The sequence below is a fragment of the Falco naumanni genome, chromosome 4 (genome assembly GCF_017639655.2).
Source record: "Falco naumanni isolate bFalNau1 chromosome 4, bFalNau1.pat, whole genome shotgun sequence".
Lineage (NCBI taxonomy): Eukaryota > Metazoa > Chordata > Aves > Falconiformes > Falconidae > Falco > Falco naumanni.
In genome coordinates this window covers 6,830,132-6,848,920 of record NC_054057.1, presented here as the reverse complement: position 1 = coordinate 6,848,920, position 18,789 = coordinate 6,830,132, and the positions used below count along the sequence as shown (strand labels likewise).

Sequence of the window (18,789 nt, the reverse complement as noted above, 5' to 3'; positions counted from 1 at the left end):
ATAATCAACAGGTAGAAGCTACTCTTTTAAGAGCAATGACATCTCTGAGTGTAAAACACAGGCCAGATTCTGAGAGATCCTTCTGCTGGCCTTTCATAGATTTTCTCTAGGTTGAAACCGTGCTGAAATAAGAGACCAAGACTACGTAAGAGTTCAGTTCAGTTGTCCACATATGACCTCAGTTGTCCTGCCTGGCCTCCACCAGCTGCTCTGGACCCCATATGAGTCTGGGTAGGCCACGTGTAGCATCAGCCAAGCTAGATGCATACCTTCAGTCATCCCTCCATGACCTGATTGCTATCCCTAAAACACCTGAAACCTGGAAAATTGTTTCCCTTTGCCTTCTGGTGGGCTGGGTATTCAGACCTTGAGAGTCCTTGAGGATCCCAGATGTATTTCTTCTCCAGGTTCTGGAGCACCACAAACAGAAGATGACCACAGTGATTTCTACAGATCTCACATCTGAGCAGAGCATATTCCATATTCTTCTCAAAGGAAGCTTTGAGACCTTCCTTCTCTTCCGATGCACATGTGCAGCAATCAAGAAAAAAAAAAATCCACCAGCATCCTCAGGCAATTTCTACCTCATTAGGATGTAGCGGAGGCCATTGGCCATATAGAATTTTTTTTGCTATTTGTCTTGGAAAAACTGCATATCATCACATCTCAGACCTTCACACTGAAAACTTTTATGAAGGATAATGAAGGCTACTTCAGCTTGAAGCTAATAATAAACTTTTCTTCCACAGAGATTTCTTTTTAACAAAACAAGCACATAATCTAAAAAGCACACCTGGAAATTAGGCTATATTTTAAAATTAAATACAAAGCATGATGTTCCCACCTTAAACCTGCATCACCTTCTAATAAATGCAATGCAGCTGTGGGGCAGCATTTTCAGAACAGAGGTAAGTCCTAGGAAACAAAATGCTTTTAGCAGAATGCTGAATGGTTTCATTGAGTATTTTTAGCCTGGCCTCTTGAGATGCTCTGCAAACATTTGCAAAACTCTAAAACAGAGCCAGGGTTATGTCACTATCTTTGGTACAAATAATTTGTTAGGAACTATTTCGTTCTGGCACCGGGATATATCAAGAGAGGATGCGTGAACTGGATTGTTTACTTTTGGATTAATGTTGTTTGTCAACTGAAGGCTGCCTTTATGAGGAAAGAGCAAGGTGCCAAGAAGTACATTTCACCATGCCAAAATTAAAGGGAGGAGTTCAGAAGCAGTCTTTTATTACCTAATTAGTTTTATCAAATGACACAGATCAACTAACAGGAGATAACTAATAGGAAAAAGGGGTCTAATGAAAAAGTAAGTTATCAGCTGGATGCTCTCCAGAAAACAATTATCTCTCTAGGTAAACAAGTGCTACTGTTGGGAGGTCAGGCACGAAGCACAAGGAGTGGAGGTCTTCTCGGGATACCAGCCCTCAGTGGAGTCAGAAAAGAAGAGAAAAGCAGTGGGATAAACTACACTGAGAAGAAAGGATGACTTGTTATTAAAGAAGCTAGTATCTTTTGACAAAATTATTCCTATCTGGTCTATAGATATCCCACCAGTTGTTGGGTGTCAAGTACAGCTTGCCAGATTGATAGCTCTATTCAAAATGAAAATCAGGACTACAATAAGAACAGCCACATTTACCTGCTCAAGAACAAATTACCAGAATAACTTTTTCAGAGCTAGCATGGAAAATGGCAGCTCACAGATCTTATTTTATCTTGATTGCCCTCCTGTGACTGGAAAGGGCAATCACAAAAAGAAATACAGAATTTCAGGTAACATTCTGCTTTATCCAAAATAACCAAATGTAGCATCTGGGAGGTCATGTGTACTTAGGGCTCCTTTCCACTATTTTCCCAACTGCATGATCTAAACTAGTCAGACAATTCAGACTCATGTGGCTCACATTCAGATTACATCAACTTCTAATTCCTAATCTGAACCATGCTTTCATTTCTCCCATTATTGCTTATCTAGTATATACCTAATATACACAAAACTTGTCCCACTATTTTAGCTAGTAAAATGACACCAGGCACATGTAACAGAACAAAGATATTCAAGAAGCCTTGCTGGAAAAAAAAATAATATCCAAACCCAAGGATTTAATTGACTAAAGACTTGTGCCCCCCAGCAGCTTAAAGAGAAGCAACACTGATTTTTACAAACATTCTTTGAGAACTGTAAGTGATGCAACAGAGGAATTTTATTATACTATTCTTCCCCTTCATCCTCCCTCTCCTTCATCATCAGTCAACTTGAAAACAGATGGGGCAAAGAATTTACAGGAAAATGCTCGATCTCTTGGGGCCACCAGTTCTACCTTTACTGCAGAGCTGTGGGGAAAACTGGAAAGTTTCATATATATTTGCAGTATACTGTAAGGACTGCTAGATGCAGAACTATTAAAGGAACCTAAAAATCCGTCGCTCTAAACAGAAATATCAACCACTGCCATCCCAGAACTGTGTTAACAGCAGGCATGAGATGTTTATGAAGCTTTGGCACGTCCTGGGCAGAGCTGGGTTGCACTGCTGGGAAAGAGCAGCCCATTTGGTTCCTGTTAGCATGCCCTTCCCTGGCTCAGAAAGGCTGAGTTGCAAATGAAGTCCTAGTTCAGACAAGACATCCTGACAACCCTGCATCCATCTGAGAGCACCTGCAGCAACAGAGGATTCAGCCTAGACTTAAATCGCTGACACAGATGGTCGCGACGCTTCCCACAGGAGCGCGGGCATTCCCATCAGCCTGTGCATGGAACAGGTATCACCACTCCACTGTGTCTTAGCAGGATACTGGGTTTGGGGAACTCTATAATAAGACAGTCCAGGAAAAACAGAAATAAGAAAGAGAGAGCACAGTACAGGAATGCAAATGAGTGAACTCACACAGGCACAAATAGAAAGCAGGTTTAGCTGAGGAATGAAATAACCAGAAGATGAACTTAACCCATCTGCCATCTACCTTCAAAGCCTTGCAACAGAAAAGACTGTAAGATTCATGGTCTTCACAAGTCTGCAAGTGACTCTGCAAAGAGTGGGGATTCTCTGCCAAAAATAGTCAGCCTTCACTTTCCTCCAGCATCAGTCCTTCGCTGGCAAACGTTAACCACTGTGATACCAGACCTGCACATGCCTGAGGTCACTGGCCATGATCAGGATGTGTGGTGCAGATCTCAATGGACACGAGACCCAGCTTTTCCCCTAACGTACAAGCCTTTGCTCCCACAAAACAGGACAGTACCACTGTATTCTCTCTTCTTCTCTCCCCGACCCATCACTGCCTCCTTCTTGTTCTTTCTTCTACCATTTCCTCTTACACTAGAATTGACTGCAAGGCATGGTGCCATCATACTGGGGCAAAATCATTCTCGGCTCTGCCCACCTTGAAGACTAGCAGAGGAAAAACTGGCCGAGCCAGGACAATGAGCAGAACCAGAAGAGTAACCACCACCACTCTCACCATGATCACCTGAAGATTCAGTCACCCACCTTCCTCCTTCCCAAAGAACCTGCCCAAACAATAAATTACCATTTTAACTCTACACCTCTTCTCACAAGGGGTCTCTAGCAGGCTTTGACACTTGTGCTGTGCACAGATACTGAATTTCCAAATGCTTGGCTTACTTTTTTTTCTTTTAATCCTTTCCCTTCTGTGTGCTCTCAGCAGCAAGTATCTACTATATAGATACTAAGTAGCGCAGAACTTAGTAGCAGAGGTTCCTTTACCCAAATCAAACTGGGCAAGGATTTCTGGGTTCAGTTAGGTTGCTCAATATAGAGTTCTACCTTTTCCATTGTGAGAAGACTCCTCCCATAAATTGGTATACATCCCAGGGTGCAACCAGAGTGATCTGCTGAGGTATCATTCCTCCATGCTTATGGCATTCCTGCAGACAGCTCCTCTGGAAATTGTAAGCTTTAAGGCAGTGTTCTCTGCACACCACCTTCCATCTCCACATTTCCCTGGGAAGCTTCAGCCTTCCTGCCCCAGCACCCCTGACACGAGACTTGTCCCATGAACACAACATGAACCCATCAGAAGAAACAAGCTGAAGGAAAGGTGTTCATGCTTACTACTGCTTTTGCCATAGCACCCTGGCATTTTCGATCTGGTCCTAGGAGTACTAAGGCTAGATGCAATGCACCACCAACCTGTGGCCACGGTAAATACCACGACCTCTCCACAAAGACTGAGCTGGTTCGGGAAGCATACCTGAATATAGGAAAAAAAACGGTTAAAAGGAATAGGGCCAAGAGAAGTCATACAAACAAAAAAAGCCTCACTTGACCAGATCGTTGACCTTGCCTAGGAATGTGGGCACTGTACACAGAAGGAAATTATCTGTGCTCAAGATGCAGTTAACATCTGGATTCATATGCTCTTTTCCACAAGGAAAAGCTGTATGTAAGGTCAGAAGGCAGTAATTCACGTTTCATTTTGGATCAGGCTATTGTTTATGGGATGCACACACAGAGAAATATCAAAGACTTTCTGAAATTAACAGCGAGTGATTATGTGAGGCAAACGTAATGAAAACACAACAAAGGCTCTTAACTAGCAGTAGAGAACATCCAGCCAAAGCCTTCCTCTGACTCCCACTGTGAAGAACTCAATATGGAAATAACCAAATTTATGCATTAGAAGAATGAAGACTAAAGGCTTTCCACCAAGTTATTGTTTTCCTGAATCACTGATTGCAAGACAGCTTTCTACGTCACAACAGTATTTCAATTACTGACCTTTATATGATAAATTTAGTGTACATTTTTGAGGATGGACAAAAATTTTACAATTATTCTAATATGTCTAGTAGTAATAGTTATAAAGGACACTGAGCATTTGGTCCTCCATTTGCTGTTATAAAACTCAAACTAGGCAAATACATGATAAGCAATTAACAGGTTTAACAACACATGTGATTAGCTGCAGTCATATTAAGATAGAGTGATTCTTAGGCACATTAAGTGGATTATTTAATTAAGTGATACGCATTTCAGCAGAATACACTGGATAAGAGTGTGTGCAAGCTGCATGCATGTTGAAAAGAAAGTGTTCTAGCAAATTCAATACACATAGGTGGGAACTGTCACAGAGCCCGTTACTAAGAATTATCCAATACTTCCTGTAAGATCCGATTTTCACTTACTTATAATTTTGCCAGACTAATTGTCCAGGCTCAAACTTCCCATGTTGGATGTATGCCTCAGGCTATTTTTTTTTCTTGCACCAGCCAAAACTGTTCAGTGATTTCCAAGATAAAAGCCAGGAAAAAAAGACATTGTTTTACAATGAGAAAACATATTTGATAACTCCTCCTTCAAGAATTCAAATATCCTTCTTGTTTTAAACAGGCAGAAGGTGCATTTTAGTCAGGGAAGTTGCTTTTGCCAGGCCAGTTAAAACCAGTTCATACCTGACGACATACCAACCTCTGCAAAATTGTGGGAGGCGCTGGATATGGGGTTTAATGCCAGGTAACACTGGCAAGTTCCATCCTCACACGAGGAGAGGAAGGTGAGATGCCTTCCCTGCCACTGCTGCTGCCCCTGCTGCAGCCCGGGATGCAGGTCAGGCAGCGCTGAGAGCAGGACCAGGCTGACGCACGCCCCTGGGAGGAAAACCTGCTGAAAATAGGAGAAAGAACGTATACCTGGCCCATACAGACCACTTCTGCAGAGAACAGAGTAGGATCCCCTGAAGAAGAGGTTAAAAAGAAAAGGATTTAATGAGCTGACAGAAGTGACTTGGATAATGAGTTTATGATGAAAAGAAACAGCCAGACAGGGTCACTGGTGGGGTACAGCACTTGACTTTGCAAACTGTGTGTGCTGTGTGTGCACAGTACTTGCATCAGAATAAAATGCACTTAAAATGATATCATAATACAGTAACTCAGAAATTGTCAACATGAAGCTAATGCTCTCAGATACCAACTACAACATGTTGCTCCTAAATATTTTGGCACCTTCCTGCAGGTATCCTGTTATTCAGACTGTACGTATCCCCATAACTGTCGTTCAGAAATAAACGCCTATTCATCAGGAGAAGACCCCTCTTTTTAAAAGGTGTATAAACTTATGCCCCTGTTTCCATGATTAGAAACCTATATAGAAAATATGAGAAAGACTATTTGAAGTACCACAAATGGCAATCAGGCAGATAGCTCTTACTGAGATTTTTAAGGAAATCTATGCCTTTGAAAATCTTCCCTGTTTCCTAACAAATCCAGCTATAAACATCATTTCAGCAGTCCCAGGGAAAGGACACTGGAGCTACCAATCAGGACCGAGAACAAAACATTAAACAAAACCCTCTGGAAAGACAAACGCTGTGTTTACTCTATAGCTACTGTGTAACCCAGCACACACCTCCTTAGCCACCTACTATCCAGCCGCAGCAGCAGCAGCACAGAGTTGGTGTGGGCAAAATCCCCTGCCTTCCGAGCAGCCACAGCTCTGACCCAGCTCCAGCGTGTTCGCTCCACCACGGCTGCAACACGCTGGTGCACCTAAGGTCACCCTGCCAGAAGGCAGCGGCAAAGACAGGGAAGTCCTGAACAGCTGTCCTCTGCAGGCAGGTGACTGGGACGGGTACTCGGCCTCAGCACACAAGAATTTCTGAAGGTCTTCAATGATTTCTGCAGTGATTTTTGAGCAACAGCCAGAAAGGAACCACAAGCGCTGGTTAATCGTTTACCTTTCTTGTGTTGGTTGCTCAATACTGAGTGGGCATTGCGCATGCAACTACATCATGGTCTGGAGTCGAAATGGAACTAAATAAGGCAGAAAACTTTCTGTGACTGGCTGTTCAAGGTTTTACCCAGAAATTATACTATAGAAATAGACATAGAAATGCAGTAATTTAAATAACTGATTACAGTATTTTTTTTTCACCCTTCAGCTCATTTCCTAGGTCATTCACATGTTCTCCTTTCACCACTGAATCCCACTTTCCACAACTAGCTGGTTATACCATGGATTAGTCAAAAAGGCAGAAGATTAAAAGGAATGCTGACTGTGCAGCTGGACCCTGCTTTTTTTCCTACCCCATACAATATCATTTATTCCCACAGACATAAACTTCAATACCCATTATGACAACACTATTTTCACTGATTATGTGCTTATTAATGCCAACTTTCCTTCAGCGAAGAAAATCACCTTCTCCCAGGAGAGAGACGATTTGCAATTTCATAATAATTGCGGTGTCTCTTAAGTAGTTCTAATTTTAACAGGACAAAGTACATCTTGTTTTACAAGGACAGCAGAACCATTACACAGCACAATGCTATAACCTTTTCAGATGCAAGCATTTCCTTAAAGACAGAAGAAAAACAGATCTAATTCTCTTATTACTTAAGAATAGAAACATATTAGGACTTTGCATACCATGCATTTAAGAAGACATATATGTAAACCCAAGAAATTCATAAAAGTTAGGACCCTGAATAATTTTCTTCCATCATTTAAATGTGAATTATTAGGTAACATTGAAAAATTTTGGTCACGAAGAGGAACACAACTGAAACTACAGAAGAAATGTATTCATCAAAGACAGATCCTCTCTCTAGTCCTATTTCTCCATTGAATAAAACTATTCCCATTAGTGCTGGCTCATGTGGCATAAGCTCCCAATAACGTGGCAGAAGAGTGGCCTTGGTGGATGGATACATAGGTTCCCTTCCCCCCCCCCCCCCCCCCAATTCTGGATGCATCAGTTTTAATACTTGCCACTGTCATTACTTCTTCCCTACAAAAACTAACCCTAGAGCTAGCAGAGGAATCAAAATATATTTATAATATTACTCATACTGCAACTTCTTAATTTATATTTCATCTAATTGCTAAACAGCCTACTAGAGACTTGCTAGATCTGCCCAAAAGTTACCATCAACAAATTATGACAAAATGTGTGTTGATGCACATAAAGTGAAAAGAATTGCCTCAGAAAAGCAACACAAAGCACCAAGTGAATTGGAAACAGTCTGAAAGGCAGAGGGCATGCACTGTAGCTCTTTCATGCTCCGTTTGTTTTTTGTGAGCTTGATTTATGTATAATTAACCATTTTTTCCCCTGCAAATAATGTCATATGAAGCTCTCCTATCATTTTTACCCCCCATCCTCCTGCCACAGCCACATAAAGCAGCACAGCTTAAAATTGTGACAACTGAAACACGTTGCCACAGCAAGAGTCCAAGCTCTCTACGTTAGCATGAAATCCCACTCTCTTGTCTCCCTCCTGCTCCTCCTATCATCACAAGAATGAAAGAAATTCATGAACTGTAACACTCATTCTAACAGAGCCTTGGCCAAAATTCAAGCTTGATAATTAATTACAGTCTGTCTCTCCAAATTCCCACACTAGGCTAAGAGAAATAACTCCTCTTTCCCCTCCTAGACAACAAGTTTTTATATGGCTAATGGACACAGCATTCCAACTCAGAGAACTAGAAGGTTAACCGGAGAGAAATAAGAGATATTTATAATACTTGGATAAGACGACAGCAGCAGATGAAGAGAGAAGAGTATTGTATTACGTTTGAAGTGTGTATCAACCCAAAAGCTAAATCACTGTTCTTTAGTTACACTTTCTACCAGAGAATAAAAGCACAGACGATCGTACAGGACACATAGCTGTCAGGACTTGGTGTCTGAGGGACTGTAACACAGGCTAGATTATTTGCGATAGGAGGATATCTGAGACAATTCAAATATGGTTATGAAAAGTCGATGAATCAGTATGGTAAAACAAATTTAAATATAGCGCTAGACCTCATTAAAACACAGCAGGCATCCAAACCATTTCAGTCTGAAGAACATGGAGCATTAACACTATACCATGTTCTTAGACAGCCATAAAACAAATCAGTACCTCATGCCACTATTCAGTAAATCACCAATGTATCAAGAGAAGGAAAACTATTATGATGCCTGTACTACACACTTAACATAAACCACTCATCGCGCTGAGATTCTAATTGGAATTCTGTTCCAAGCCTGATAGATGAACACTATAACCTTAAGCAGCACTCTTGCAAGATTTTATTTATTGTGTGTTTCACGTGTATTTGTAAAGGACTTAATTAGCTTCTTTCCCTTCTGGTACAAAAGAGCGTGCATCATCACTGAAAAAAATCACAAGGCAAGCCTAGCGTGAAGGGTCTTGCTAGTATTGCACGTATTTCACAGTGACAAAAAAGGTGTAATTATTTCTGAATACTAGAGATATCATCAATAAAACCTGTTTTGTTCCTTCATTAATCTGGTCTGTGTCATATTTGCTGCCTGTCATTGTTTTACAGATGCCACATACGTGCAGCCCAAAGGCTGTACCTGTGCAAGCACCAGACATTAATATATGGTGACAAACTATTTTAAATTGGTCACATTACTATGGAGAATATATGCAGCAGATGTTGCCAAAAGCATAGGATTGTTCTCCATGAACCAGATGGTAACTTTCGATCCTCTGTTACTGTTTAGTTTTGCTTTCTAAAAACCCTTCCATTTCTAAATCAGAAGCAGAGTAATTTCAATCCAGCCTCACTTGAAAGCTGGTATTGGAACAATTAATTCAACTCTGGTCCAATTCTTCATTCATTCCACTCATTTTCAGTCTGTAAGGGATAAAGCCTCCAATATTTTTATTCAAATACAGCCCAAGATACTACAAGCATAACACCCACTGCATACTGCAGCCACGTTCTGATGCACCCTATGCACACTCTTGAGATTTACTTCAAGAAGTTCAGGCACTTAAGACTTGGTCACCTACCCCCACATCAGCACTACACTGACTGGACACAGGAAAACAGCTTAATTAGTATCAATTTTTGCACAACAAATCAATTTTCTTCAGCAGTGGAAATACTGGGTCGTTACACATTGGCTGACAGAGGCAATAAAACCTCAAACTTTTCTGAGAATAGAAATGGTAAGCAGAATGTTTGTAGAAGTGATCCATTTATTTTATGTGTTGACTTGGTAGTAAGTACAGAGTTTAACATTAATTCTGCATGAAAAAAGTATTTCAATAGGTTTATAACTTGGTACTTTGGATTTCACAAAAAACCCCAAGAACATATACACAAACTTGTATATTATTTGATTTACACGTATTTCATATAGAAAAGTCTAAATCATCCCGTGCATGCAAACATACTAACTATGACAAACCACAGAATCACAGGTTGGTCGGGGCTGTAAGGCAGCTCTGGAGATCACCTAGCCCAAGCCCCTGCTGAAGCAGGCTCACCCAGAGCAGGCTGCACAGCATCGCGTCCAGGTGGGTTTGAATGTCTCCAGAGAAGGAGACCCCACAGCCTCCCTGGGCAGCCTGGGCCAGGGCTCCGCCACCCTCCAAGTAAAGAGCTTTTTCCTCATATTCAGCTGGAGCTTCCCGTGTTGCAGTTTGTGCCCGTTGCCCCCGGTCCTGTCGCTGGGCACCACTGGAAGGAGCCCGGCCCCGTCCTCCTGCCACCCACCCTTAAGGTGTTGGTACGCAGGGGTGAGACCCCCCTCGGCCTTCTCCAGCTCCACAGCCCCAGCTCTGCCAGCCTCTCCTCACCAGGGAGGTGCTCCAGGCCCCTCACCAGCTCCGCAGCCCCCGCTGGGCCCTCCCCAGCAGCTCCCCGTCTCCCGTGACTGGGGAGCCCAGCGCTGGGCCCAGCACTCCCGATGGGCCTCACCAGCCCGAGCAGAGGGGCAGGATCAGCTCCCTGCACCCGCTGGCCACGCTGCCCCTAACGCGCCCCAGGGTCCCACCCGCCTTCTCGGCCACAGGGCCACCGCTGGCCCGCGGGCAACCGGCTGTCCCCCAGCACCGCCCGGCCCTTCCCCGCAGAGCTGCCCCCCAGCAGCCCCCCCCCAGCCTGTGCTGGTGCAGGGGCTGTCCCTCCCCAGGGCAGGACCCCGCGCTGGCCCCTGTGGGACCCCACGAGGTCCCCTCCCCCTGGCTCTCCAGCCTGCCCAGGCCTTGCTGAGGGCAGCGCAGCCGCTGAGGTATCGGCCGCTCCTCACGGATTTGTACCACCAGCTAACAATTTCCATGTCTTAACTACTCAAATTCATGTCAGGCATGGTGAGATCACAACATACACTGCCTTAAAAATGGGTACTGGAACTTTTCAGGTCTCCAGTAAACAAGTAGCAGGAGTTAATCCCCATCTCTTGTTGAGCTGTAATATAATTTCACTGATTCAGGTGCAATTATTTTCAGTTTATACATATGACAATCAAGGAAAATACAGTATCACAGAAAGGGTATTTCAATGTTATTTTCACCCAAGTGTAGGCATCCTAATGCTTTTTTCTTTGTGGTGTTTATTTACTGTGTATCATCATTTGATCTAGAATGGATTATCACACAACTGTCTTGCAAGTCGTATAAATGCCTTATAAGTACCGTTATCATTGTTATCATGATTTTCTTGCTTTCATCCTTATTACTGTCATCTAGGGGAGATTTGCAGTGCACAATAAAAGAGCCCCAATACTGTTGCAGTGCCAAAACTCATGAGAAACATCACAAATCCCAACACTGTAAATTACACTTCCTTCCCTCCTCTTGGTCACAAAATGTAATTACAGCTGAATCTAAGCACAATGCACAAATTGTTCTCAGTGTTTTGCATGTGCATCCAGCCTTTTATCTACAGATCTGAATGCTCTTTAGATGTCTGAATTTAGATCTGCAGACTCCCCACAATACACAGCTAAGAGAACTAGATTCTATCGTTGGCCATCGTTGCATCAGGACACATAAAGGAAGTGCTCTGCTTGAAATGGTATTCCCAGTTTGAAGAGATTCCATGTATCTGCTTTTTCAGACAGTGCACTGAACAACCCCCCGCACTCTCATCCGGCAACTCAGACAGACCCCATGGGGAATTTACACTCCTAAACTTAGGATGATCAAAATAGTCTGAAAATGAAGTGAAAAAGCTGTTAATTCACCTAAGCTGCCTTTAGCTCTGGCTGGGTATCCTGAGCAGGAGGACAGGATGTTGGGATCTGCAGCGGGTCTGCAGACAAGTTAGTTGACTTCAAAGACTTAGCCGTGTACCTTTAAGACGGCCACAAATTGTCAGGTATATAAACAGGATGTGAAGAACCGGAACTTAGAACCACAGCATACGGGCACCTACGGCAACAGCAAATAGCAAGCAAAGAAGGAGGACACAAAAACCTATCAGGGTCTAATGCCTGTACTGTCTCAGATATATAAATAGTTTGTATAAACAATAAAGGCCATTTTGTCCAAACCCAGCCACGCAGACATAGTGTTTCTTTTAAGTCCGCCTCAACTTGCGTCACCACATTGGGAGGCAGCAGGAGCAATGTGCACGCACCGGGGCGCACAGACATTTAGGGTAAGTCTTCTCAGGGTTCGCGTACAAAGAGAAACCATCCCAGAGAGGGAAAAGAGCCTGCTACGATCCTATTTATCAACTCACATCCAGGTGGCTTCTTAGGCATGTTGGACTTTTCCAAATAGAGCATTTAAAGGAACGACGGATTGCATTATCATTTAACATGTTATGCTGGCCACATCCCTTAAATAATCAACTCGTACATAGATCCTAAATATACAGATTCAATACAGATATACTATACAGATATAGTTATACTATACAGATACTCATCTACAGATCCTGACTAACCGACCTTCAACTTCAGCACACTTTCCTTATAGGTATCCAGGCTGGATGCCTTTAAGGAAAACCTCAAATCAATGGAGAATACAGGACCTTCTGTAGCGCTTCCCCCTGCATCTCTGAAATTTTTGCTCACAGCTGCTAATTCTTCCCACAGTTGGAGGCAACCCTTGGAAAGCCTCAGGCACTTCAGGAACTGAGTCCAAACTACAGCATATCCTTCAGGTCTTAGAAGAACTTTTACGAACTACTAAATGCAATATAACTATCTCCTTGTAAAGCCTCATTTTTTAATTCAATAAGGGTAATCATGGAGGTTATAGCATTTCAGCTTATTTTTTTTTTTTCAGCAGTTTGTGAGCTTTAGAAAACACTGAAGATCCTCTACCTTTCTCTGGAGGTCACAGGACTCCAAATGAATATGGTGATAATTATGTCAATCCTATGGAGCATTAATCTGAAATAAGAACTGAGAATTTAAAAATTTGTTTTAAAAAAGCGTAAAAACCCCTCAAAAACTCACAGTGCTAGTGGTAAAAATTCACTGCAATACAACAGTCAGTCTGTTTCTCTAAGATTTCCAGAACACCTGAGACACTGCTATATCTTAGTAACCTAACTAGCAACAGTCTGATGTAAGTGATATGGGTAGGATTAAAAAGCTTTCCTGATTTCAACAAACAGACTGGAACATCACCTGGAAAAGCAACTCTTCGGTAATGCAACCCTATTGATTATTTTATTTACCACATATATTTTTAATGTGTATGGTTCAGTTCTCTGTCTCCTCATTAATTTTATACCCTTTGGCATGGACTGTTGCTGGTTAACCTGACTGGCTGATACCACTGTAAGCAAAAAGAGAATTAGTTTTGCAGATTTTAACTGAAAGACAGTAATAAAAGAAAATATATGAGCATCTGGATCAAGAACATCTTGAACAGGAATTTTAAAATGGCTCACACAACGGAACCATTACATTACAAAATTACTGTACATTACACACATTACAGAAATGCTGCTCATATTTTGTTTTGTTGACATGGAAAATTATCAGCCTTGTTAACTGTAACACATACTTTGAAATTATCTGTTCAGATTTATCAGCAAAACCAGATTTATTACATACATGTAGACACCTGTTTTATAAAACACACCAACTGTGCCAGAACGACCATGCTGGAATCTTCTGGCTCTCATCCAAGAGGAAACACATTGCAAGCTTTATTGAACTGCCCTAAGAAGCTTTTAATTTTATAATGAGGAGATCACCAGCCAAAGTAGAAGACATTTTTTAATTTGCTAATCTCCATGTCAAAAAGACTAAAGAAAAAATACTATGTTTTGGTCATTTGGCCATTACTACACCAGATGAAGACCAAGACTAACAATTCTTTCCTTGTGAGAACTGGCCAGTATCTCTGCTGTCAGTCTGGTCCTCTTTTACATAAACATTTAAGTTGTATTTATAATAGAGGAAAAAGTCAAAGGCAAAAGGAAAAAAGTGTAAAAAAAAAAAAAAACACCAAACGAATTCTCAGATGAATTTAAATAACACAAGGTTTACCGTACTCGCTGCCTGTTTCGAGGCACCACCTCAATATTAGGGCATATGTCGCACAGAGGACACCCTTCTAGAGCCACTGCTGGTGGCCAAGTGGGACACCCTCTGCAACATCTCAAGTATCACTGGGCATCAGTGTGTTGGCAGCTGAATCAAGACGGTAGGTAGAGTCCCAAACGTGAGACTACAATCAATCAAGGCATGCTTTCTGATTCAGATTTGGTGTTGAAGATCCTTCTCCATCAGCAGTCTCGTGGGAGTAGTTAATGACTGTAATCTCTGGGGGATTCCACACACACTGCACCAGTAGATGAAAGGATGCTTCCAGAAGTTTTCTGTGGCTCTGCCTAGCAAGATACCTGCCTCGATCAATGCACGCTTTGGTGCTGTTTTAAATAGACGTTCCGGTATCTTTCAAAGTGTGATAGTTTAAAATGAAAGCAGTTTTGAACTTTCAGTCTTGATTTTTTTTATTACTTTTACTCATTCTTTTGAAACTTGCCGACAGAGAGAAGTTTTGATTCAGGTCATCTCTACAGTGTACAGCAGATAAACTGCCAGATAGATGTCAAAGCCTTCTTCAGCTTCGAATGTCAGTTACTCCAGCGCTACAGCCAAGCTCTCGCACTAATCTAAAAACTCCTTATGAAAATTTTAATGATTAAGAAGGGTGTGTACATGCAAAATATCTAATAATGTCATCTCCTGCTCAAACTAGTTAGAAGAGCCCCTCCTCACATTTGTAACTGTTTAAATATTTCACCAGTATGGTACAGAGCTATGGTATTCACTTGTTCAGTGTCAGGATTATTCAGATAGAGAATTATAGGGAAATACAGCTTTAATACAGTGTGGTACAATGACCTTTACCACGTGTTCCAAATTCTTCTGGTAATGGCAAACAGCGATGTTAAGCATTCAGAGATTGAGTCAACAATCTTGTTACATTGAAGGTTGAGCAAATGGATTTCTCTGTAGAAGTTCATGAGCATGGAAATACATTTCCTTCCCTACTAAGCATGAAGATGTTTTGTTTATTTAGTGTTAAGTTGAACAATGGACCAATTCAGTCTCAGGGCAAGACTGATTTCCAGAGGTCTTGAGAACAAACACTTCAGTAGACAAGTATTTTGATGTCTCCGCTCATGGCAGGAATAAGCCCAAACCCAAGGGAAGGTAGGAAGGAAGTGAAGACACCCCTGAGCTATAGTTATCGCCGGACATTGGCAAAAAATGAGAGAGGTGGAAGAGATGCTTTTGGGTAAAGCGTTGCTAAAAGCATGTGTTAAGCAAGCTCTTCTAAAAGTATACTTTAAAAATGTTAGTGGTTGTGCTTTTTTTCTTTTTAATTCCACTACATTAAAAAAAGAGAAAAATAATCCCTCTTTCCTCAGCATTTGTGAAGATCTTAAGGACCAAATTTTGATATAACTGAAATAAACCCAAAACTTTGAAGAGAAAGATGATTGCTATATACTGACCACTGAATGGTCCACAGATAGCAGTGACATATTTCTAGTACTGATCTGCTTCAACATTAGGCAAATAATTCCAGATTTTCTTTTTTTACAGTGCTCAGAGAAAATCATTACTGATCTACATAAATATTTCAAAGTTCAGTTAAGAGCTTTACTGAGATTTTAGTCTTCATGTCGCCTTCTGCTTTCAGGGCTAATTTATCTTACTCTCCTCCTTACTCTTCCCTACTAAGGCTGTATAATAAAATTTCATGTCCTTTTCTATATGATAATTAATAATAATTAAAAAAAAGCAGCACACTATGATGGTAAAAGAGAAAACCTGAGCAGCCTGCCTTGCAATACATTGATTGCTTTAGAAAGCTACCGTAAGAGAATAAAATAGCTGCATTTATTAATAAATTTATCAATGAATAATCACAAGTCTAAGAATTATTATTATCTGGCAGTACTTGAACTAACAAGTAGGATAACAAACCATCTCATTTTGAATGGCATTGTCAAACGATTTTAAGAAAATATTTTCATATGACTGTTCATATGAAACTTTAAAGAGTTTTGTGGAAACTGGAAATGGGAGAGTTTTCAAGATTTTTGCTCTGTTGTGAACATGCAGTAACAATATTAGTGGGTTTGCTGAAAAAGAGTTTTAAATCTGGTATTTGCTATAGAACCACAAATGCAAATCTGTGAACTTGTCAAAACATGAGAAGAAATAAGGCAACTGAAATTTGATATTTATTAACTCCCAAGGAGAACTTCTCCCATCTCTACAATTACAGCTTACACATTTCATTACAGTCACAATATAATTATGGCTCATTCTGCACTTTCACAAATAGAGGACAATGTCAGAAGTCAGTACCCCCCAACTCCCAATATATTTCCTAACATTCATAATGCTTATAATCAACCTAAGATCCTTAGGGCTTCCTCAAGCATGGCATACTAAACATTAAATCAACACCTACTAAACTAAGTAACTAAGTTCTGATAAAGACACAGGTTTTATATGCTTTCATAGAAATTATTTCTCATGAAAAACACTAGGACTTGTTTTATAAAACTGCCAAATCAAGGAGTTTCATTTGGAACAGGATCCTGCAGTTGATTTTTTGTCTTTCATTCAAAAAATAATCTTTTACACAAAATATGAAGTTAACACTATATTAATCTGCATTACTCAGTTAATTTACTAAGAACTCTTCAGCTACTTGTGGTGCACTCAGTCTGCATCTTCTTGGCCATGCAAGAGTCATGCATAATTTTGACAACTACGAGTGGCAAATCTGCTCTCTAAGATACTGGGAAAACCAGTAAGGAGTGCCACATTTCCAACAACATCTCAGAACGTTATGTAGCCGTAGCAAGGTCAAATACACTCATGGTCCCAATCTAGATTAAAGGTTGGAATTTAAACAGCCCTAATCTAGATGCATGGAAAAGGTAATCAGTAAACACTGACCCTTTAACCGTTTAGGGCAAACTGTATTATTAAGCCATGTTTCCACTTAATCTTATTTGTAACTAAGTCTCAAAAAAATAGATCTCCATTTCAGTAAACTGAAATTGATTACCTTGGTGATGACAGTGAAAGCATCTTTGCTACCTGCAACTGAAATACCGAAAATCTGAATACCTTCAGAGAGCACCAAAATCTTCAGTAAAAAACCTCAATTTTTATATTCAATTACCTGTCAAGTATCCCAAGAGTAATAGCAATCTATCTCTTGCTATAGGATGCAGAAAATGTAGATCTGTATAAAACTACACAAAACTGAATATGTATGATTATTACTATATATAAAACGAAGTAGCTTTCAGATCCCTGTAAATTTTTATTCAAATACTGAAATTCCTTGTAGAAATGCAGATTTAATGTTACCCTACTGATGTATAATTTGAATGTCGCACAATCACAAGAAATCTGTCATAACGCCCCGCACAATACAGAACAGTCAAATGGTTTATTCTTCCTGTCAAACAATTAACTGCCGCTTGTTTTTATCACCGAAAGTGAGTGTATAAACATTTTCCTAACTTGCAACAAAATGACTTGGAATTCAAATTTACACTGGCGCTGAAAATTCATAGCTAACACAGATAAGCTAAAACATTCCTTTCCTGTAGAATATACAAGTAATTGAGGGGGAAAATTAAAAATCACACATCAAAGCACAGGACAGTCATTGCAATGCTTGCACTGGATTTATTTTAAACCATGTTCACCTTGCATGAAGCAGTACCGTTTCAAATGAAAACATCAGGAAATCTCTGAGCTCCAAGGATAAAATCTGGCATCAAAGAATTAAAAACAAAAGGGCTATTTTAGTTTCAGATATGCTCTTCAGGAACCCAGCTTGCTCTGTGTTTTTGTTACCAGCTGCTGACACCCTCCATGGGAAACATGGTTATTTTAGACTTCTATGGCAGCAAACAGCTCTGGTGATTCCCTCTGAAGTCCTGGCCCCGCACTGGGATGGCCCCTCCTATTTCCAAAAGGGAAAGCTGGAATACTGCGTACAGCCATCATCGCTGACTCATCATCATCATCTTTCCAGATGTGGCAGAGGTAGCCTCCTCTCCACGCAGCAACCCGACCTGCCTGCAAACGTCATGGGATGCCACAAGAGGAGGAAGACTCTGGTACCAATTAATCCCTGACCTGCCTCACCAGGGATGAGTGCCCCAGCCGCCCTGTGCACCTGGCAGAGGAATATCACACAGGGATGCTCCCCTCAGGGGAAAGATCGGGAGCACAATACACCTTGGTTTCAGTCTGACCAGCCATTTGTACGGGAGACAAATCCTAGCCATAAGCTAGCAGAAACATTGCCTAAGCCTAAAAACACTCTGGTCACGGTTCCACCACAAAGCGTAATCACCCTGCCATAGGACATAATCACCTTGTAACAAAGGGACTTAATAGCAGTTATTATATGGAAACAAGCATTTTTTATTTTTTTTTTAAAGATTACAGGTAAATATTAAAATCAACTTGAATCCAAACATGAACAAAACACTGGGGTTTTCTTCCTTTCCTCTGACAAAATTATATGTAAGTGACCACCACTATCA

At 41.0% G+C, this 18,789-nt stretch overlaps 1 protein-coding gene across 3 annotated transcripts in view; it reads right to left on the bottom strand.

The window, feature by feature from the left end:
• THRB (thyroid hormone receptor beta) overlaps positions 1–18,789 on the bottom strand; it is a 161,173-nt gene that overhangs the window by 86,686 nt on the left and 55,698 nt on the right. The window contains exon 1 of one of the 3 annotated variants that reach the window (XM_040589807.1): positions 4,165–4,188. The exons of the other annotated variants lie outside the window; for them this stretch is intronic. The gene's annotated coding sequence lies outside the window, so the exon portion shown is untranslated. Of the gene's footprint in view, positions 1–4,164; positions 4,189–18,789 lie in introns of those variants that run through there. 3 annotated transcript variants of the gene reach the window in all.